The sequence below is a fragment of the Ischnura elegans genome, chromosome 1, assembly GCF_921293095.1.
Source record: "Ischnura elegans chromosome 1, ioIscEleg1.1, whole genome shotgun sequence".
NCBI lineage: Eukaryota > Metazoa > Arthropoda > Insecta > Odonata > Coenagrionidae > Ischnura > Ischnura elegans.
This window is the reverse complement of record NC_060246.1, coordinates 39,291,800-39,317,079: the sequence shown is the minus strand read 5'-3', so window position 1 is coordinate 39,317,079 and position 25,280 is coordinate 39,291,800.

The following is a 25,280-nucleotide window of genomic DNA, read 5'->3' as shown; positions in this document are numbered from 1 at the left end:
AAGAATTTTAATTAAGGCTAGTCGTAATTTCGCTACAGCATTTTCTTTGTTTGTGTAAACGGCAACGGCTGGTATCCTAACATCCCCTGCCACACGCCTTTTTTGCATAACAAAAGAAAGAATAATAGTCCAAGAGAAAGGAAAATTCATCTGTCACTTACTGAGACTGTACCTCTTCATGCAGAGTACTACAGATGTAATAATTCGTAGAAAAAGAAAATAATTACGATTGAGAATTCCGTACGTAAAAGTGTTTGCGATAGAAATGAGATTCACATCCAACAATGATTCAAAAAACTAAATAAATTGTTGAAAATGCAGTTAAGTTTGGAGTCATGTCTGCATCAACAAGGTCGACCTTCAAATGAAGAAGAACCTAAACCAACCAATGTTTTCAATCGGCGAAGCTTTGCAAAAGACTAAAATTCAAGCCAAGAAATCTGAAGGTCATCGCCTCTCTCTTTCGTAAAGTAGTAAGCAGCCAAGTTATCTTCATTCAATCGTACTCTCAACCATATATTTTGCTTAACATTATGTTGCCTTTTATATTGCGAAGGCAATCAACTCCAAATCTGGAATTTTAGACGAAAGAATGCCCGTTAGAATGACTTGGTAAAAATATAAAGTGACGGTAGGTGTCTCGCAGTGTAAATGAAAACAGCTGGATAGGTTGTTTGGGAGTTAACCTTGTATATTTATAGCAAGGATCTCCTAATGACAAAGAATTCTTTAACTGATTTAATAACCGATCACAAATGCTTGCCGACGACACAAAGGAGAGAGACGCCTACTTCAAATATCAACACGAAATATTAAGGAATGAATCCAGTGAGATATCCACACAACATCTTGTGACTGAAAACAACTGGGCGTAGCAGTCGGCGGTCAAATGGGGCAGCCTTGCGAGAATTCCATCACCTCGGTGACAAGCCCCACAGAACTCGGAATATTCTTGCGGCAATAGCTACGAAGACGAGAATGCTAGATAATAACAATCGCTTAAACCACACGATGGGGGACGAATTCCTTCATGTAAACAATTCTCAAAGCCTCTTAAAGAAATCACCGGAGTAGTAAGAACGTATAGCCTTGGGGAAAAGCACTTCGTAAGCAATTCACATATTATCGCAATCAGGGCTAATCAATCAGAATCCGCCTTAGTGAAAATAAGATCGCAATATGATCGCTGCAACGTACTATTTACGAACATCTGATATGTGAGACACTCTGAAGACATTACCTAAACTAGTAAACTAGACATCGAACTCAATTTATGAACAATTTAAACTCGCAATGACTCTCGTAGTCGTGAAAGCGAAAAAGCGGTAATCAATAGGGGACGAATTGAAAATCGAAAAGAGAGAATATATCCCCAATAAAGTCCTATCGTTTGGCAGGAACAATGGAAACACAGAAATCACTGGCGAATATATCACAATTACGCTACCTTCCAACCTTTGAGGTTCTTTGCATAGGGTAATAAAAATAATCAAAGGCGGGATAAATCACAATAAAGCACAGAAACTCATGAATTATTATAAGAACTAATAAAAGCAGATTATCTGATATATTAAACAATAAAATGTTATAGCAATGCCATATGTATGACACGATAAAAACGCAAACTTATGAATGGCTTGCTTACTTACGTCTTAACTCCACGGCGGTTAGCAGGAAACTGACAGGAGCTCCGCGGGTGCGATTCGTCACCTGAGTGAAGGACGTTTATGACGTCACGAAAATTTGAGTCTGATTTATTCCGTTAAAAAATAAAAATAAAAAGTATCAGTGTTCAGCTAATAAGTGATATTCAATTTAAATTAATTTTAAAATGTAATATTTTTAAATAAAATCGTTTAAAATAATTTTAAAAACTATTACGCCACTTTTTGATCAACGCTTTCGAACACCGATTGGCTTTTGTTTTCCTGACGTCACGTCTGCTTTCTTTGTGATTTCGAACAAGTTCGGCTGTCTCGGTGTCTGGGCCCTTTTGACTCTCCGACGGTTTTTCAATGCTCTATTCAACTCCTCATTCCATTTTAAAATCCTCCCCACCTCCCTGACTTTCCTCCCCCATCCACAACTCAACGGTCTTCTTAACCGTCATCACACTATATGACTCGTGTCATTTCAAACTGCTTGCTCACCGATAGCGTAACATTGTGTACATCAACGGGCAACTGTTTCTAATCCATTGACGTCTGTATGACAACCCAATGGATACACGGATGCAGAACCGTGATTATTTTACGTACACGCAGAGTTTACTGGAGAAATTAAAAAACAGTGAAATAACGTGCGCATGCGAGGTCAGAGTTGGAAGGAAAGCTGGTGCAAACAGCGGCTTGCTGGGACGACATTATCGTGATTGAAAGACTTTGGGTACGTGAGTAAAATATTATTAATAATTATGTATTATTATTATGGTTGCCATCGTATAATATGCATTCCATTGCTTGATTCGTCGTTGTTTGGCAAATTGCCAATCTAAGTACATCAATACGGTTAACTGTTGGCATTATATGGTTCAATTTGCTGCACTATTTGACGTGACATCTCATCACAAATATCTGGCCGCCCTGCTTTTTATCTGCGGGAAAATCGGTTTCTCTTTCATTGGCATTTCTCTCTAAAGGCATCTTTCAACGGTACATTAACACGAACGAGGTAATGTGTGAATGCATGAACGAATTCGGTCGATATGTACGGAACATTCACGAATGAATGAACCAAATTAGAACAGGTTCTTTATTCAGTACATGCATTCGTTTAAGTTGGGTGTTTATTCGGTGCACTTTCGTGTTCATTCACGCGTTAAAATACATTCAGACGTTAAGTCGTAATGGTTGATGTTCCGTAAAAACAGGTTGTACGTGTCGGTCTCTCGTGTGCATTTTTACAGGTAAATTCTTCATCGCCGTTTTTCCGATGATAATGTTGATCTGCTTTACTGCCTACAGAGAATTGGGAGTACGGAATGAGCTGTTCAAGTGGTATGTCCTCTCCATGTTTACGCCTATCCATAGCAACCTCTCGTTTGAGGCAGCGTTTGAGAGATCGACTCGTTATAATTATATTCTCGTAAATCCCCTAAAATATAGTTCTATGCCCCAACGCAACAATTCAATGCCGCACTATAAGCTGCTGTGTCATTACGCATCCCTCATTAATATTTCATAAACTTATCGAGTTGCATTGGATGGATTATCGATATTGTTTTTCACAATTCATTCCCATAATATATTACAAGTACTTTATTCAATTTCTCGGATTACCTTCCTGTATCTCAGTAATATTTATTCCATGTAAAAAAGGTGGTCACTTATTGACATCTTAGATTACCATTACTTTATTTAATCATCTTATGAATACATTTCTAGCAATTGATGTAGATAACGATAATTCTATAAAATTTAATCCAGCTACCGGTTTCATGCAAATTCTGATACTTATATCTACTCCCAAAAAGCTTCCTAATGCTGTATTTTTTCTTTGGTGTAATTTTACAGTGATGCTGTACCAATCTTTTTCCTGGGCATTGATCCTGGTGTTGGTCTGGGCTGCTGTCACGGATATGAGACATAAGCAAGGGAAAATACGGTGTCCACATTTGGTACGAGTATGACATCGGAGCAGGAATTCAGGGGAAATAATTGTAAACACGTGAGTAAAGAAAATGGAATTGTCATTTGAAATTGCAATCTGCACAGGGGTGCCAACCCCCCAACCCCATAGCTGTACTACAACTCACCCTCACTGAAGACCAAATCCTGCGAAAACAGAAGCGACTAACCAAGTATGTAGGGGGGGGGGGGGGTAACAGGGGTCATAACCTCCCAAATTTTATCTAAAACAATTTATTTTTATTGGTCCCACAATTTTTGTATCCTTGTAAAGAAGTGATGAGAATGTGTATAGAGGGAGTTAGATATATTACGAACGCCAACATACTACGGTAGATCAGGTAATAAAAATAAAATAACAGAGATATATAGATTGTAGGGCACATTGATTCAGAATGTCGGTTATTCCACGATAGATAAAACGAGACTATAGAGGCAGCGTTAGGACTTACTTAGAAATAGGTTAGTTAACTTACATTGTAGACTACTAACGATTTTTTTCGTACCTAGTCCCGTTCACACCAAAAATTAGTATAAATCAGTAAGTCAGTGGTCAGAAGTGGATTTTACAGAATAATTATGCTACACCTTGGCGATAAAGAATTGTAAATACACTCATTGTTGTTAATTAAACCAATAAAATTTTATTCCCACATGCAAGAGTATAGATAAATACAATATAATTAGTTTTAAAAGATGAAAATTATCCTTACTTGCTTATTTATTAATATTTGGATCCATTAGACGCTTTCCTCAAGAAAGAAGCCATCTCGTAAGATCCGATAATCGTTTGATACTTTTCTTCCTTAATTTATTTAATGTTAACCCAAAAAGCTACACAACACAACACAATCACCAAAACGTGCTTCCGCACGTACACAATCTAACACACTTCACACTATATGCACAATGCGCTAATCCAGCGATTTCCAAATTCGCATTATTTTATCAATCCACATTCACCAATGCACTCATTCACTTTGTACCACGAAAGAATAACATCTTCGATAATAGTAAAGCACTTCCTTCACGTTATCAGAACAGGGGAATAATTTCTTCACTAGACAGAAAAGGCACACTCGTGAATAAAATTCGACACTCTCGTCACACGGTTACCCAGCAACTGAACGATATTCAGAGTCGCTTCGCATAGTCGATGCGATATTTTTTCTCCGCCCTAAACTCTGAATTGCGTCATGCCGAAGGCCTAAAGACTCACGATCTCTTCCTACGGTTAGTACGTGACCACAGTTCACTGTAATTTCAAGCCCGCAAACACTGAAGAAAATGCGGCCAGCCGAACTGCAGTTGTTCGTCATGTTAACCGCGCGAGTGAAAATATTATCGATCATTCACGATGACTTCTTACGGGATATACAGTGATTCTTTGGGTATGTGTAATGCTAATCTACGCACCTCAGTGATTTTAGTCTAATATATAGGGTTGACATTTATCTCATGTTTGGTGAAGATTCGAAATATCCATGCTTAAAACATCGAAATAATAGTGAATAATGGAATAAATAGCATTCGACACTCCCATTAGAACCACACCTGCAGGGGCGCCGACTTATAAAAAATATTGGGGGGGCCCATATCGGGGGTCTTGACCTGGGAAGAGGCTAAATTCAAAGTGTGTTGCAGCACCGAAACACTATCATAATTCACACCACTTGTTTTCAGTTAACCTGCTTACTACCTTATAATTATTTGTTTTAACACATTGTTGAATGTATTTTAAAAGGTAACTATCGTCAAGCATGGGAAATAAAAATACCAATGTACTTTTGTGATTTCACAACGCATAATATAAATTAATTATTTTCTTGAATTATTGAGGGGGCTCCGCCCCCCCAAACGAAACTTTGAGGGGGCTCGGGCCCCCTCAGGCCCCATGGAGTCGGCGCCACTGCACACCTGCATATTTGCATACTTACAAGCTCCCCATAAACAAACACAAATTCGAAATCCTAGGCATACTGCCGCTTTCACGCAGAGAAAATCCAACGCGATAAGATTTTTCTGCGATTACGCAGGGAGTTGAACTGCAGTGATGCATCGTGTTATAACCGCTCGTGTGAATGCTAGCGATTATTCACGATGTCTTCGTGTACGGAATCCATAGAAATTATTCCCATTGAGCGCACTGCCAAATAGTTTTTAAAGGGAATCGCATGTCCCCAAGGGAGAATGATTATTTATCAATCGGTCGATTCGTTAACCATAAAAACCCTCATCAAGTTAATCACCGCGGATCTTACAGTAACAAGATTTTTGACAGATTTCGTCATAGAGGATGAATGTGGGAATTCGCTTTTCCCCCGAACCAAAAGACTTTAATGAATGCTGGTCGTAATTAATTCTTCTTGAGCATTTCCTTTCTATATAATTAAATGCTTGGATTGCCTGAACAATTGAGAATGGATATATTTCATAGCGACATATAAAGAAACGTATGATATTTTTACGTCCGAAAGAAACGATAATATAAGAAAGATATTTAGCTGAACGGATAGATATGGGAATTCGTTTTTCCTCAACCATGCATAGCAACGGGTGATTCGTGTGTTGACAATAAGTGCTATCAAATGATAAATAAAAACTTTGCGCAATTGCGTTTCAATTGAGAAAATTTCCAAAATTTATTAATCTCGCACCTACCTACGTGGGTATTCCATACCCCACTCACCCCGGTATTAGTTGCACCTAACCCCCCCCCCCACCCCGCCTTAATTCCTTGTTCCACCCGTGGCCCCCACCAGGGGCGCAGCTAGAAATTAAGGCTGGGGGGGAGGGGGTTTGGTGCAACTAATACCGGGGTGTGTGGGGGTTTGGTATACCCACCAGAATAGGCGGTAGGTGCGAGATTAGTAAATTGTGGAATTATAATATAAATGGTTCAAAATGGTGAGTTTTACGGCTTCCTGAGGGATATTTTTATTAATCCTTACACTATTCTATTAGTAATATCACTCTAATTAAGTAAAATGGATTAAACTAAAAAATTTCTCTGAGCTCTGGGGGGGGGGGTTTTCCCCCAAAATCCCCCCTTCGCTGTGCCGCTGGCCCCCAAAATCCCCTCCAAAGCATATTTCTAGTTAATGCCACTGCATCTTAGCACAGTAGAACCACAGAATAGGGACCTTGGTACAGGGATGCCGACTTCCAAAAAATATTGGGGGGGGGGGGACTAACTGGGGATCTTGCCCCGGGAAATCTTATAAGTAGTGAGTTTTAAGTTTTTTTAACCATTTTAGAAGAGTCATATGATCAACATTTGAACCCTGATAACTCTAATGTCGATATATGGACACTCCGGGGAAAATCGACAAGCCTGACACAATTTTTTCCTCAAACCCATAACGAATTTTAGAGGGGGCACGGGCACCCTAAAGGCCTCGTGGAGTCGGTGCCACTGTCTAGATAACCATATTATAAAACATACTGATCTCAATTTCTTCCATTGTATTTGATGGTAAAATGTAAAATCTTACCTCAACTTTTGGTGCCCATATTCTCAATACACATGAAATCACACTCATCCAGGGATGGATTCACCCAAAGTTACGCTAAAGGGACATATCCATTGAGTGCCCCTCCTCACTTGAGCTCCCCCCAATTTTTATGATAAGGTATAGCCACCCTCATGCGGTAAGGTTCGGAAAAAAGGAATAAACAGACATATGGCTGACAGCATCAGTTTATGCTTGAATTTTTACACAGGGAAAACATGGACAATTCAATTAAAGTAAAACAGCTTGGAGTAAAACAATATGAAGCAGTTAAACTTTTATGCAACTAAAACACTTTCCAAAAATAATGTCTAACCTTAATTCATACAACAAAAATATAAGAGTAACTTCAAAATTAAAAACATTGCGTAATGCTGCAACTGAATGAACTGCGGTAGCACGAAATGTAGTATAAATTAACTAATTTTATAACACATGAACGAAAGCAGTGGTACGAATGACATTTTCAATTGAACTAATCCTCCAAAATACAGATACGGCCATACGAAACCGTTGTCCGCAACGCACCACGAAGCGTTGAAAACCGAAAAATGCAGCCTACATTAACTGCATATCTTCCAGAGAAATTGAAGTGCAGATTAAAAACATGAATGAAGACATAATGGGGCCTGCCTCAAGCACAACGGGAACTAGTTCAAAAGTGATGCACAATAATTTTCAGCATGGCAAAAGGAACCCATGTAACAACGAGCCTGCTGACGGCGGTGCACTTCGAGTCCCCTCCAGCACAGATCATCGCCAGTTGCTCAACCCTTTCGCTGCGGGATCGTCAGAATACTCCTGTCACTCTGTGGGGCAGATGAGCGGGGAAGATATTTTTCCATCGACCCCCGGCATTAGGCTGTGCAAAAAAAGCATTTTTTTTAAATTTCAAAATCCTCTTGTTATATTATGAAGGAAAATACCCTTTTGTGTCAGCATTAGGAGATGAATGGAAATAAATGTATCTTAAACAGTTAAAGCACAATTTAAATGAATTCCAAGTAATTTGTCGAAAATTAAATTAATAATTGTATCCAAAAGGCTTGGAAAAGCCCTAAGTAAAGGCTTTTGCAGAATACTAATGAAGATTACATGTTTGTTAACCACCGAGTTACTGGCCTCAAAAGCTCTGTAACAGAAATTACTCAACTCAATTTGACTCTAGCAATGCTACTCAAAACACTTGAGACAAAAACCAGCTATGTACTCGACTCGACTGTAAATATTTAGTAGTAGCAGATCCCTATTAGGGTATTTACCTTCATAAAAGAAAACGAAATGCATTGATTGCGAATCCTTACCCAACATTAGTGTACTCACAATATACAAATTATTTAGTTTTTATAAATCCCAGTTTTGACGAATGGCAAGGGTCAATTTTATCCTCATTTGAAAAAGGCGAGATTGGCGCCCATGCGATGCCACTCCACGTGACGTAACAGGGATCTAGTTACTATACGAGTAGTCAGAAGTTTTACATCGTCTGAGATTACCAATGCATGCATGAGGCACAGAGCTCAGGGAAACGTCTTACTAATCACCTATTAAAACTGCCTAAGGTCGGAAAGTTTCCTTCGTTTGATAAGGTATTAATAATCCTTATTTAAGCCAAGCGCTACCTGATAGCAGTCTGCATCGTAGCGGTGCTCATGGCCTCGCACCAAGGTGGACTCACACTGTGGCAGTAGGAACCAGAATGACATCACACAGGCTTTTGAAATGAGTTCAAAATCTGAATTTGAGAGAGAGGGAGAGAGTCACTGAAGCATGTGAACATGGCGGGCAACCGTGGGAGAGGAAGGGAGGGAATAGGGGACGCATCGCTTAGCGACACTCTTGACGCCAGGCTGCAGGGGGGCTGCAAAGTATAATAGGTGAAAGATACGCAAAAACAGACGAAACTTTTGTGGGTCATAACTTACCCTGATTACCATAAATTAGACAATTTTCGCAAAATCGTTTAACAAATTAAAGGTGTTGGTATTATGCGCCTCTCGCTAACTAATTATTTGAAAATTTTTTTGCCTATCCTTGTATACCCGAATGTCACCGAAATCTGATTGAATATGGAATAAGAAAAAAGTAAAGGGGAAGCATTTATTGCCGATAATACATAATTTCATTCAATGCATGTAATCACAACTACATTAATGGTCTCTAGTTGTCTCGGTACAATAGGGTAGTTTCCTTATCAAAGAAAACGAAAGGCATTGATTGTGATTCGTTACCCACCATTAGTGTATTCATAAATGCAAATTATTTGGTTTTAGAAATACCAGTTTAGATGAATGGCAATGGTCAATTTTATCCTCATTTGAAAAAGGACAGATTGGCGCCCACGCGATACCATTCCACGTGACGTCACAGGGACCTAGTTTCTATACGAGTAGATAGGAGTTTTACATCGTCTGAGGTTACCAATGCATGCATGAGGCACAGAGCTCAGGGAAACATCTCTTAATAATCACCTAATAAAACTGCCTAAGGTTGGAAAGTTTCCTTCGTTTGATAGGGTATTAATAATCCTTATATAAGCCAAGCGCTACCTGATAGCAGTCTGCATCGTAGCGGTGCTCATGGCCTCGCACCAAGGTGGACTCACACTGTGGCAGTAGGAACCAGAATGACATCACACAGGCTTTTCCCAGCATTCTTACTTAGCCATTGCGTTTTCACCTGCTTGAAAACGTTCACTTTTTATTTAGTCGCAAAACATAGACATCGTCCTTTGAAAAACTAAAAGCGTGAAATGCGTACTCTAGGAGTAATAATATTTCGATTAAGGCAATAAAATTATAGGAAACCTCCCTATTACTCTACACCAGTAGTTCCCAAAGTGGGCGCTACCGTCCCCTGGGGGGCATTGCTGTAGTCTATGGGGGCGAAAAGTGCCCCAGGGGCGGCAGGGGGGCGCCGGAAGGTCCCGACAATGTGACAAATGCTAAGATTCCGTAACCTTTGTGTTGTCTTGGTTTTCAGGCTTTGTTTCTAAAGTTTACTTTGTTTCCCTGGAAGTAATTTAAACCAAGCGTTTTCATACATTTTAAAGGAAGAACGGTTAAAGAATATTTCCAAGCCTTTCTTGTAATACCATATTATAAAACATACTGATCTTAATTTCTTCCATTGTATTTGATGGTAAAATGTAAAATCTTACCTCAACTTTTGGTGCCCATATTCACAATACACATGAAATCACACTCATCCAGGGATGGATTCACCCAAAGTTACGCTAAAGGGACATATCCATTGAGTGCCCCTCCTCACTTGAGCTCCCCCCAATTTTTATGATAAGGCATAGCCACCCTCATGCGGTAAGGTTCGGAAAAAAGGAATAAACAGACATATGGCTGACAGCATCAGTTTATGCTTGAATTTTTACACAGGGAAAACATGGACAATTCAATTAAAGAATTACAGCTTGGAGTAAAACTACATGAAGCAGTTAAACTTTAATGCAACTAAAACGCTTTCCAAAAATAATGTCTAACCTTAATTCATACAACAAAAATATAAGAGTAACTTCAAAATTACAAACATTGCGTAATGCTGCAACTGAATGAACTGCGGTAGCACGAAATGTAGTATAAATTAACTAATTCTATAACACATGAACGAAAGCAGTGGTACGAATGACATTTTCAATTGAACAAATCCTCCAAAATACAGATAAGGCCAACTGCATATCTGGTGCGAAGGCTTCCGCGGTGCGCTGGTAATGTAGGCTCCATTTTCCGGGTTTCACCGCGTCGTTGTTGCGTTGGGGACAACAGTTTCTCCTGCATTCCAGCAGGCGTCTTCAGGTTGAAGGCATTATGCTTGCATTTTAACCTAGGGAAAACGTTGACAATTCAATCAAAGAAAAACAGCTTGGAGTAAAACTACATGAAACAGTGTAACTTTTATGCAACTAAAACACTTTCCAAAAATAATGTCTCACCTTGATTCATACAACAAAAAAGAAGAGTAACTTCAAAAGTAAAGCCTCCAAGCATTTCTTATTCCAAATTTTTTAACCCCTCAAGCGCGGCGGGCATTTATTTAAATCCCATCCCAGCGGCCGGATGAGATTAAGATGACTTCACCTTATTGGCATACTATCATTCAATAATTTATATCTCTCATGAAATACGATCAGTATCGTTTAAAAAATTTGTAAACTTGCATAATGTAGTGCGCTTCTATATAATAATTTTTCGAGCGATTTGAATAAATATAGGCGTTGAGTTTTTCGACCGAAGTCGTCAATGTGCTGGTTTAAAACTGAATTTCATCGAATCATTTTTAAAAATCCTGAAGGCATAAAGTCGTTATGAATATTTTATTGGAGAAGGAAAGCATTTCTTCAAAAGATAGAGCAATTTGTTTTAATCTAAAATACAATATCTGGCGGAGAAAAAAAATTATATACAGTAGGTCAGGAAGCGTACTGGGTACGCATGACGGCGTTGAGGGGTTTATAATTAGTTAGCGAGAGGCACCCAAATACCAACACCATTAATTTGTCATATTATTTCGCGAGAACTACTAAAATAAGGGTAATCAGGGTACCTACGTACACCATTGTTGGTAACCTATTTCTTATTCGTCTTGACTGTGACCCTACTGGGTCAACGGTCTTAATTTTCGTAAATAAAAGTATTATTTCCAGTTTCCTCATGACCGAAAACCGTAACCGTGTCAGTTAATGGATCTGTATTGTTGATTTTTTTTACCTCCGATTGTAAAAATAACGAATTTACTAAATTGATTGTTTGAGGCATAACTTGGTGAAAGCGATTTATTATTAATATTAAAAAGAAGAACTTTGTGCTCTCACATTAATATTTTTTCACAAATTTACGGCCATGGTTTCAGCGTTAGACGTCATCATCAGGTGAATGATGTGACATTTGTTAGATAACAGTCATCAAAGTGATTTTGTTTTTGTACCCTCCCTTAGGGAGCCTCCTCCTCCTAACTTTATTCTATCGTATAACCAAGTTATTTCCCCCTCCCTCTTCCCTGTGGACCAATCAGTTAGTTACCTTCCTCCCTACCCCTCCAAGCCTCGTGTAAAAGGATGCGATATGGACCTCTTTAGAGTTCACCTGATGATGACGTCTAACGTTGAAACCATGGTCGTAAATTTGTGAATATTAAAATCCAACAGTAACTGTTAAAATCCAACGGTAACTGTTAAAATCCAACGGTAACTGCTGAAGTCCAACAGTAATTGTTGAAATCCAACAGTAATTGTTGAAATCCAACAGTAACTGTAGAAAATCAAACAGTAACTGTTAACATCCAACAGTTTTTTCGCTAAGGGGTAACAAAACATTTTCGCTTCGTTGCAGTTGGCATCCCTGATTGGCTGGCCCTTACCCCTTGCAGTTGCATAAACAGTTTCTCCTTAGCAAGACATTTATCGGCACAGCACCCATTTGAAAATGCTGTCAAGGTAGCATCTACAGCCCAGTGTCATTAAGTTCTGTCATTAAGTTTTCATCTTTAGAGGATGGTTACACGGGAATGGAGCATAAAATTTACTGCTTAATCTAACCATTTTAAAATAAAGTTGTTTCCGTTTAATGGGTCCACCGGTTACTTGGGGCAGCCGCTTAATTGGGGCGGATCTTGGGGAACAGAACCCAAGTGAGAAGAACAGAAACCAGTCCTATTCTTGCCCTATTTTGAAAGCTCTTGTTGTTATGCTATCCGCAAGAGGATAGGACTTTTCTTTAATAGGACTTATTAAAAGACATTCATTCAGCGTCGCCCGAGGCTGTAGAAAATATTTTTAACAAAAATGTTATAATTCTTAAAAATGATAATAAATTAACAAAAATCGCTGATTTGTTGAACAAATTAATAGTATATTAAACTTATGTTGCATTGTATTAGTCTTCTTTCTACAGTTAAAAAGTTTTTTAAAGCCCATCTACAGGATAGTTCGCCTAATTGGGGCAGCCGCTTAATTGGGGCAAAGTGCACAAGTCCCTAAATGTTCCAATTAAGCGGAATCTACTGCATTATTTATTACCGTATTGGACGGCTTATAAGATGCAATTTTTTTCCTGAATTTGGTCTCAAAAAATTTACCTGTGTCTTAAACGTGAAGGATACAAGTTTAATTTCAGTACTCACTGCTATTTTTAGCCTGGATAAAGTTTTGACACACGTATCATTTTCTGCATCTGCCATCATTATTTTATCAGGTTTAACTAAATTTTTCAAACAAAATTATAGCTCAAAAGAGAGAAATAGGATTTTTCCTTGCGACACCACACCGTTGCCGTCAAAAAGTAAACGGTAGCGGTCGCTCATCCCTCTTTTGTTTCTGTTTTCCTTTGCATGCCTATGTTACTTAAACGGCGAATACAAAATGTGAGAATTATAAGAATATGTGTTTTTTATTATTTCTGCTTTATTTTGTATTATATTCGATTGCTTGGGGTTTATTTTTTTATTATTAAATTTATATGTGCAATGTTCAAAATATCTTGCTGATTGTTGATGTTCCTTAATGAAAATATGTTTGTTAATTGCATCCAACACCATGTTGATTGATACTAATGTTTCCCTTGGAAAAGATGTTTGAATTATAACATCGCGAAGCCTACCAATGAAGTAAGGAAAAAGGTTAACATTGTGCGTTTAATAGTTTATTTTAATGTATTGATGAGTTATGACCAAAAATTACATCATATAGTAAGTACAGTAAAACCTCTTTACATCGTAATGGAGGGGACCAAAATTCGGGTTATTTGATGTATGGAGGTTCACTATAGAGAGGTTTTAGTGATAGGCACAATTTTTTTCATATCCTTTGGAAATGAAAGGCACTGTCTTTTAAACCATTATATTTATGTGTTTAAACACTCTAGGAGAATAGAGTGGAGAGCTGCGTCAAACCAATCCTAGGCTTGTTGACCAGTGATGATGAAACACTCATGCATGCATCAGAGAACATATATTTATTATTTAATAATTACAAAAAGCGATGCTATCGCATGATTTTTGCCATGATTTGATAGAAAACAACGTGATCTCTCTTAATTCAACAGTCACTTAAAATGATTACGATAATTGGATACCTTTTTTCTTATTTACAGTTAGGTATGCTCTCATTTGGAACCAAACAGCCACAACTAATGAATAATATGAAAATTACCACACATTAAAGGTGTATAAGAAAAAAATAAGGGTTACACATTTATCGCTGAAAATGTCGTTCCATGTACGTAATCGCGGCTGCATTAATGGTCTATAATGTCTCGGTATGATTTGGGGAGGAAGTGAGGCCGTCTCGGGGGTATCTCCTTGGTATGATAAGTGGAGGTTTTACGATATAAAGAGGTTCACTACAAAGAGGTTTGCTTATAAATTTACATGTAAATTAGACAGGACTGTAGGGGTGCTATGATGTATGGAGGTTTATGATGTAAAGAGGTTCACTACATAGAGGTTTTACTGTATTGACGCTTATGGGATTGGAAATGCTTTGGTCAAAGTGGGCGTGGCTAATCCTACTTATAGCACCCCCATTCCAGCCACACGTTGCTCCACGGACGTAACCAGTGGTTCCCCCTCCCGTACATATATTCACAACCTCCATCCTCTTTACTTTTGTATCCCATCTCAAGAGAAGGGGCTGATGCAACCACTAAGGACACAACAACATTTTAAAATGCATACCCCCTAGGATACACAGCTGAACATATACAGTAATAGGGTGGTTTCCTATTCTTTTTTATTGCCTAAATCGAAACATTATTACTCCTTTAGTACGAATTTCACACTTTTAGATATATAAATGATGATATCTATTTTTCATGATTAAACGAAAAGTGAAAATTTTCAAGCGCGCGAAAACACGACGGCTAAGTATGAATGCTGGGAAAACGCCGCGTGACGTCATTCTGCCGCCCTGTGAGGTGACCTTGAGGCGAGGCTATGAGCGTCGCTACGATGCAGGCTGCTAGTTGGTAGCAGAGTACCCTGCTAGCTGGTAGCGCTTGGCTTAAATGAGGGTTATTATTCTCCTATCAAACGAAGAAAACTTTCCGACCTTAGGTATTTTTAATGTGTGATTATTAGGTGATGTTTCCCTGAGCTCTGTGCCTCATGCATGCATTGGTAACCTCAGACGATGTAAAACTCCTATCTACTCGTATAGAATCTAGGTCCCTGTGACGTCACGTGGAATGGCATCGCGTGGGCGCCAATCCGTCCTTTTTCAAGTGAGGATAAAATTGACCAATGCCATTCGTCTAAACTGGTATTTCTAAAACCAAATAATTTGCATTTATGAATACACTAATGGTGGGTAACGAATCACAATCAATGCCTTTCGTTTTCTTTGATAAGGAAACTACCCTATTGTACCGAGACAACTAGAGACCATTAATGTAGTTGTGATTACATGCCTTGAATGAAATTATGTGTTATCGGGAATAAATGCTTCACCTTTATTTTTTTCTTATTCCATATCAATCAGATTTCGGTGACATTCGGGTATACAAGGATAGGCAAAAAAATTTTTAAATTATTAGTTAGCGAGAGGCGCCTAAATACCAACACCTTTAATTTGTTAAACGATTTTGCGAAAATTGTCTAATTTATGGTAATCAGGGTAAGTTATGACCCACAAAAGTTTCGTCTGTTTTTGCGTATCTTTCACCTATTATACTTTGCAGCCCCCCTGCAGCCTGGCGTCAAGAGTGTCGCTAAGCGATGCGTCCCCCATTCCCTCCCGTCCTCTACCACGGTTGCCCGCCATGTTCACATGCTTCAGTGACTCTCTCCCTCTCTCTCAAATTCAGATTTTGAACTCATTTCGTAGACCAAATCATGTCGTCAAGTATGGTGATCAATCTTAACTTTATTTTGGAAAATCGTTACAAATTCGTTAACCTACTGAGAAAATTATTCAACAAAGCCAGGTTTCAGTTGTACTAGCTCTTTCCTCGTACCCTCATTTATCACTTTTCGAACTTGGGAAACAATCTGCAGCAAATATTGCTCTTGTTCTTCGTCGTTAGTAAGACTGCTATATTGAATTCCGGGATTAGCCGGGTCATTACGTAAGTACCCTGATTACCCTTATTTTAGTAGTTTTCGCGAAATCGTATGACAAATTAATTGTGTTGGTATTTGGGTGCCTCTCGCTAACTAATTATTAACCCCTCAACGCCGTCATGCGTACCCAGTACGCTTCCTGACCTACTGTATATAATTTTTTTTCTCCGCCAGATATTGTATTTTAGATTAAAACAAATTGCTCTATCTTTTGAAGAAATGCTTTCCTTCTCCAATAAAATATTCATAACGACTTTATGCCTTCAGGATTTTTAAAAATGATTCGATGAAATTTAGTTTTAAACCAGCACATTGACGACTTCGGTCGAAAAAATCAACGCCTATATTTATTCAAATCGCTCGAAAAATTATTATATAGAAGCGCACTACATTATGCAAGTTTACAAATTTTTTAAACGATACTGATCGTATTTCATGAGAGATATAAATTATTGAATGATAGTATGCCAATAAGGTGAAGTCATCTTAATCTCATCCGGCCGCTGGGATGGGATTTAAATAAATGCCCGCCGCGCTTGAGGGGTTAAAAAATTTTTGATTTTTTTTAATCTATTCTTTTATACCCGAGGGTCACCGAAACCTGATTGACGATTTTGAAATTTAAAAAAAATGTTTTTTTTTGGGACAGCCTAATTCCGGGGGTCGACGGAAAAAAATCTTCCCCGCTCATGTCCTGCTGATGATGAACCGGCGATGATCTGTGCTGGAGGGGCCTCGAAGTGCACCGCCGTCGGCAGGCTCATCGTACCTTGGGTTCCTTCCGCCATACTTGAAATTATTGTGCATTACCTTTGAACTAGTTCCCGTTGTGCTTGAGGTAGGCCCCATCATGTCTTCATTCATGTTTTTAATCTGCACTTCAATTTCTCTGGAAGATATGCAGTTAATGTAGGCTGCAATTTTCGGTTTTGAACGCGTCGTGGTGCGTTGGGGACAACAGTTTCTCCTGCATTCCAGCAGGCATCTTCAGGTCGAAGACGCCTGCTGAAATGCTGGGAGGCTTTACTTTTGAAGTTACTCTTCTTTTTTGTTGTATGAATCAAGGTGAGACAATATTTTTGGAAAGTGTTTTAGTTGCATAAAAGTTACACTGTTTCATGTAGTTTTACTCCAAGCTGTTTTTCTTTGATTGAATTGTCAACGTTTTCCCTAGGTTAAAATGCAAGCATAATGCCTTCAACCTGAAGACGCCTGCTGGAATGCAGGAGAAACTGTTGTCCCCAACGCAACAACGACGCGGTGAAACCCGGAAAATGCAACCTACGTTACCAGCGCACCGCGGAAGCCTTCGCACCAGATATGCAGTTGGCCTTATCTGTATTTTGGAGGATTTGTTCAATTGAAAATGTCATTCGTACCACTGCTTTCGTTCATGTGTTATAAAATTAGTTAATTTATACTACATTTCGTGCTACCGCAGTTCATTCAGTTGCAGCATTACGCAATGTTTTTAATTTTGAAGTTACTCTTATATTTTTGTTGTATGAATTAAGGTTAGACATTATTTTTGGAAAGCGTTTTAGTTGCATAAGAGTTTAACTGCTTCATGTAGTTTTACTCCAAGCTGTAATTCTTTAATTGAATTGTCCATGTTTTCCCTGTGTAAAAATTCAAGCATAAACTGATGCTGTCAGCCATATGTCTGTTTATTCCTTTTTTCCGAACCTTACCGCATGAGGGTGGCTATGCCTTATCATAAAAATTGGGGGGAGCTCAAGTGAGGAGGGGCACTCAATGGATATGTCCCTTTAGCGTAACTTTGGGTGAATCCATCCCTGGATGAGTGTGATTTCATGTGTATTGTGAATATGGGCACCAAAAGTTGAGGTAAGATTTTACACTTTACCATCAAATACAATGGAAGAAATTAAGATCAGTATGTTTTATAATATGGTTATCTAGACAGTGGCACCGACTCCACGAGGCCTTTAGGGTGCCCGTGCCCCCTCTAAAATTCGTAATGGGTTTGAGGAAAAAATTGTGTCAGGCTTGTCGATTTTCCCCGTAGTGTCCATATATCGAGATTAGAGTTATCAGGGTTCTAATGTTGATCATATGACTCTTCTAAAATGGTTAAAAAAACTTAAAACTCACTACTTATAAAATTTCCCGGGGCAAGATCCCCAGTTAGTCCCCCCCCCCCCAATATTTTTTGGAAGTCGGCATCCCTGTACCAAGGTCCCTATTCTGTGGTTCTACTGTGCTAAGATGCAGTGGCATTAACTAGAAATATGCTTTGGAGGGGATTTTGGGGGCCAGCGGCACAGCGAAGGGGGGATTTTGGGGGATAAACCCCCCCATAGAGCTCAGAGAAATTTTTAAGCTTAATCCATTTTACTTAATTAGATTGATATTTCTAATAGAATAGTGTAAGGATTAATAAAATATCCCTCAGAAAGCCGTAAAACTCACCATTTCGAACCATTTATATTATAATTCCACAATTTACTAATCTCGCACCTACCGCCTATTCTGGTGGGTATACCAAACCCCCACACACCCCGGTATTAGTTGCACCTAAACTCCCCCCCCCCCCAGCCTTAATTTCTAGCTGCATCCCTAGTGGGGGCCACGGGTGGAACTTCATTTGTCAACTTTCCTTGTCATTGTTTATACATGCCCAAAAAGCGATCTCTTTCAATTTTCCTGTCAGAATGTGTCCTGCACCATTTAAGCACTGCAGTCCATATCAATTTTATGCGTTCGTTTTGTTGCAAGCTGAGATTTCTTTCATTTACTGGTTCCCGTGGCGGATACATATGAGGGGGGGGGCGAGGGGCGGCCCGCATTGGCGAACAATGCAGAATCACAATCTTAACGTTTTTATATCGTAAGATGATACTGTCTTGTATATGTGTATAATCAGTTTCGATAAAGCTTCCTTAAAATTTACACGAGACTTGATTACGATAAAATAGGAATCTTGAGGTTTTTCCTGTATCCGCAACTGATTGGTTCCACCGTAAATTTAACAAGGAGGAAAGAGTTGGATGAAATGATCAGAAGTAGGAGGCTGTTGGTATGCAAAGTAAAGCATTTTACGCACACAGGCGATGGCTGACTGGATATATTGCTGATAAAGAGTGCCGGACTGTGTGAGCAAAGCTTCCCTCAGTACAATGCAGGGGCTCCCGCATTGTACTGCATTCCCGTAGTAAAATCAAGGCTGGTGGGGGTGGGGGTTAGGTGCAACTAATACCGGGGTGTGTGGGGGTATGGAATACCCACCAGGATAAGCGGTAGGTGCTAGATTAAGAAACTGCTGTGGAATTTTAAAATAAAGGGCCCAAAATGGTGAGTTTTACGGCTTCCTGAGAGATATTTTATAAATCCTTAACCTATTCTATAAGTAATATTAACACAATTAAGTAAAATGGATTAAACTTGAAATTTCCTGAGCTTTGGGGGGAGGGATTTATTCCCCAAAACCCCCCTCGCTGCGTGACTGGTTCAATGAAGGGATAATTGCGCTGAGGACAGAAGATAAACCGGTGGATACCGTAGCAGTAAAGGTTTAAATACCATCGCCGACTATGAAAATGAAGTGGTCGCAGTCGTACACGAGGATATTGCCGAAGAAATGAAACTGGTACGACGGCGAGAAAGTTGATTCTTTTATGGGCTTGGAATTGTCGGAGAAGGCCGAGAGGGAAGAGTAACGGGAAAATGTGGCTCAATAAAAAGAAATGAAAGAGGAGAAATACTCCCAGAATTCTGCACTGAGCGCAAGTAAGTTGTTGCCAACGCACTGCTTAAGAATATTTGCGTAGAAATTGCCTATTTGAGAAATAAGATATCATCTATTGAACATTTTAGCGACGCATAGGTTTAAAAACTATACGAAGATTTTTTAACCCTTTTAGTGCCAAACGGTTTACCAGGTACTATGCAAAAAGTGCCGAGGCATTTTTGCTAATTTTGCAGTAGGTTAGGACAAAAATTAGATCTAAAAAGAACTAAAGGTATATTTTCAAAAACTTAAAGAAATCTTTATTATATCTGGTTTCAACTTTTTGAAGTATTATTTGGCGAATTTTTGGTAATATGAGTTAATTTTTATAATTAAATGTAAAAAGCGCTATCGCGCTCCTGGCACTTTTCGCGAGGGATAGGAACAGCGCGGCAGCGTTCCAAACGTTAAAGCTACCCCGAGTGTACAGTGAGTGCAAAAAGTATTCGGGGAGCTCTTGTTTCCTAACAATATTGCTATTTTGACTCAGGTGCGTTACTTCTACGGATTACATACGACTATATTATGACCATTGACGTCTTCAGTAAAGGCATACAAATTAAATATTGGAAAACTGACATTAATTCTTTAGAAATTGAGTCCAATAGACGAATACGAAAAACTTTCCGGCGCATATACTATTCAGACACGCGGTCAACGTCGATGATTTGCGCGTGTTTTTCGGAGCGCGCCGGTGTCAGCGCGGTCCAGCTTTCGGATGACATAGGCCAATTATGTACGACTTCGTAAATCAGTTCGGGAACACCAAGACTGTTCTAAAGAAGCGCCAAAGCGGAAGTCCACGGACATTGACTGATGATGACAACCGATTTAACGTTAGGGAGATCAATTAGGTACCTAAAAGTAGCGCTGCCAAGGTAACTGCTGACCAACAGATGTGTGGTTTGCACGTATATGTAAATAGCGTATGGAATGTGTAAAAGCAGAAGGGGTACCACGGCCGAGTAGCAAGGAGGAGGGAAGCTGTGGATCAGCGTGGTCAATCGCAAGAAGCGGGTAGATTTCACGCGGGAGCATCCATATGAGCCTCTTAGAGCACTGGTATAGCGTGATTTTCACTGAAGAGGAAATTTCACCACCCTCCGATGGTCGGCAAAGGGTGTGGTTACAGAAAAATAATGAGCTTAATCCCGGGAACTTGAAAGCAACTGTGAAGCATGAGATGGTTTGGGGGTGAATATGCTCATCTGGAGTGGGTTATTTCCAATTTATGGGAGTGATCATGGTCCACAAGATATGCATCGACATAATGAAGCAGAATTTGTTTTTTAAAGTTGAGAAAATGAGACTGAGAAACAAATTTATATTTCAACAGGACAATGATCATAACAAACGGCAAAGAATATAACACACCCAAACAGTTGAACACACCTCCACATTCACGTGACCTCGATCCGATAGAACATCGGTGGAATAATCTGGAGACACAAATGACGTAAAGGCATATATAAAACAAGGATAACTTCAAGGCTTCTTTGTTAGAAGAATGGAACAAAATACCCTGTAGAACGATATCAAAATTTGTCTATTCAATTCCAAATCGCCTTTACGCAGTCCTTACAGCCGAAGGGAATGCCTCCAAATACTGAGTATTGCGTACATTGTGCCTTATGACCCAATTTCATTATGAAAAGTTTAGGGGTCCGAATACTTTTTCTCCAACACAGTTGAAGTTCTATTTCTTTTTTGTTTTAAATTTTATTAGTTTTTCTTCTGGTGCTAGAATTCCAGTGCATATATGAGTAAAGATAGTCTATAGAACACACTGAGAATAACTTCAAGCCAGAAACAATCGCGTAACTTAGGGAAAATGGAAATTTTAGCTGGAAACAAGAGCTGTCCGAATACTTTTTGCATTCAATGTTGATTAGGGTGGTCCTTATTATTGAAGTGTTCGAATTTTCTTTTGCTCCCGAGTTTTGTTCAATTTAGCGAGAAAATAAATCTTGAATTTTTTTTTTCAATCGGATACCGGGAAAACGTGTCGCATCGCACTTTTATGTTTTGAAATTTTGGTATTTTTAGGTGTTTTTCGGACATAACTGGAGATGATGTCACTCTCGGATTATGCTATCACTTTTCTCTTTTTTACAACGTCTCGTTAGACATTTTTTAAGTATCACACCAAATATCTTTCATTTCTGCTAATTGGTTCCCGTGATATGGCACCAAGAGTCCCAGGCAGATATTTTGGGTGGCACGCGGGTTGCATACGCTCAATATTTGTAGATCATTCAAACCCGTCGTAAAAACCTTAAAAGTCTTAAGTAAACTTTAAAATTCGGTAATTTAATTTGATACCTATATTTATCACTGTTCATTGCAAAATCGGGCTATGTAGAAGTAATTTATTCTCCAAAGATGCCTCTATCTACATTAAAAGTTAATGTTCGCAAAATCTTTAACTTTGGGGTCCGGGTAGCGGTGAATAATAATATCAGATTTTGAGAAATTTTGTATCTAATCCCTGATGTAAGTTGGCAACTTTCCCGCAAAGGGCTTATCCGATTCTGAAATACGTCATTTTTCTGCCCACCCTAGACTTCAACCTAGAATGGAACTCGCGGCCAATCGGAGAGCTTGGCTCAAAGTGTTTGCAGTTAAAAAAATGGTGCGTTTTCAAACAAAACATCAGCAATTATCTGCATTTCCTCAGGGTTTTCTTCCGCGTCAACAGTTTCGCTGGCTATCCTGTCAGCGTCTTCAGGTCAAAAGGTGTCGACCGTTGGCTTCTGCCTCGCTTATATACCGTAGGCTGGATGGAAGATGCTCTGTGATTGGCTATCTGACTAGGGGCTTCTCTCTGATTGGCTCCCTCTTTGATGACTCTTTTCCAGGCGCTGTAAAAGAAGTATCCATATACTCTGTTGACATTCAACGGTGTTTTTTGAATGTATATTGCTTCCCTGATGTGTCTAGGGAAGTATCGGCACTCCTTAACTATACTCTGTTCATTTTATCTCTGCGGGTGAGCTGGTGTGGCCAAAGCAAGTGGAGATGAGGGGAGGGAAAGTTTCTCGACATGTGACTTTACCTTTGCCAATCAGCAAGCAGTAGGCGTGGCCTCAGTCAGGCACGTCTCAGACTCCGTTGAGTTAACATTGTGAGTATACTCGTGGAGCAGTATTGCCAAACCTCACGCGTTCTCCTTGTATGTGACTAAGTATGCCTTTCACCAAAGGTGCCTCATTCAGTGCCTTTCAGCGCGATAGCTAACAATTTCATTGGCTTCTATGAAAGGATTATCCCCAATCCCTTCCAAATGAGTAGGTATATTGTCTCGGTGACGGGGACAAAATACCTGTGGCCACCTATGACTCACACGTTGTCAGTGGCAAAGTAGGGCGGTTATGTGCATTTGGCAACGTTATGTCCGCTCCTCCTCTTTCTCTCGGTACTACCCCTCCCCTATCAGCGAAGCCATCCGAGGGTGTCCGGGCTCTCACAAAAGCTCACCCGCAGACATAAATTGAACAGACTATAAAAGTTTCTTTTCTTCAAATAGGATGTCGTTGACTGATTCCGACTATGCATGTTAGGCGATGGCGGAGAGTTGAAACTGTTTGGTCTTGGTCGCCCTTCGGTGTTCTTTAATCCCCATATGCATAGAGCGGCAGGACGCGGAAGAAAACTCTGCAGAAATGCAGAGATTAGACCATCGCCGGGGAAACCTACGTCTAACATCAGCAGTAATTTTGGCTCCTGTTTGCATCAGCAATGTTAAAAGTTCGTGGCAATATTTTCTCCACCCTGCATATCGTTAAGTGATTCCTTTAAGTGAAGCATGTAAATGTGTTATGCTCTCTGCTCTAAATGGGTTGAATGCCTAGCTGATGAAGGGGTCCAGGTTAAATCGTGGGTGAAACCTTCGTATGCTGGAAAAAAAGGGCGAGCTATCACAGGGAGGGTTGTTTACTCCCCTACTCTGATTTTGTCGATGTTAACACACCTGCAGTTTAGTCCAGAGTGAACTCTACATCTACATTGCATGCTGCCCCGCAAATATTGAAGTCAGGCAAGATAACAGTACAGCACTTACTTTCATGAAAAAGAAACACAGAATTCTTTAAAAATGCCGTGTTAGTTGAACCTGTCTTGTTCTCTATTTTGAAGCAGAAGGTACTTTGAAGACTTATTTGGTGGTGATGTTAGGCATAAACGATTTAGACAGCAGTGTGATTCTTATAAATCTTTCTCCAGATCCAATTTATAAACTTTTCTGAGGCTTTCGTGACGAGTTCTACCCACCGTTCAAGAGTCTTTATGTGAACTGGGGATTGCATGAAAGTAATATTACACTCCAAAATTCAGTCTTTGTCAATTTGCGTTTTGATCTCGTCGTAATTTCTGCCATCATTGTGGGAGAAGATAATTCACAGTCCATCAAGAAAATCATTGCTGAGTATTCTTGCGCATTGAAGTTCATTTTTGGTGGCATTCCTAGTTTTTTTACTTCTTCCGTGTATCTATTACCATCACCTCTAAGGACAATAGGGTGGTTTCCTATTATTTTTTATTGCCTAAATTGAAAGACTCCTGGAGTACACATTTTACGCTTTTTGAAATGACGATATCTATTTTTCGTGATTAAATGAAAAGTGAACATTTTCAAGCGCACGAAAACGCGACGGTTAAGTATGAATGCTGGGAAAACCCCATGTGACGTCATTCTGGTTCCCGCTGTCGCCGTGTGAGGTAACCTTGGGGCGAGGGTATGTGCTTCGCTGCGATGCAGGCTGCTAGCAGGTAGCGCTTGGCTAAAATAATGATTATCAATACCTTATCAAACGAAGGAAACTTTTCGACCATAGGCATTTTTAATAGTTGATTATTAAGAGATGTTTCCCTGAAGTCTGTGCCTCATGCATGCATTAGTAACCTCAGACGATGTAAAACTCTTATCTACTCGTATAGAAACTAGGTCCATGTGACGTCACGTGGAGTGGCATTGCATGGGCGCCAATCTGGCCTTTTTCAAATGAGGTTAAAATTGACCATAGCCATTCGTCTAAACTGGGAATTCTAAAACCAAATAATTTGGATATTTTGAATACACTAATGGTGGTTAACGAATTGCAATCAATGCCATTAGTTTTCTTTGATGGAGGAAACTACCCTATTACATTTTCAAGAGAATTGCCACTCTCAGAGAGGGAAGAAATCCTGTCTATCACCAATGTGTCGTCCATTCTTACATCTAAATAGACACCTAACCGTAAAAGTGCGTCTTATTTGCAAAACAATTTAGCCTTAACACATATTATATGTAACTTAGATTTATTTTTAAAATTTTATTACCTGTATCTA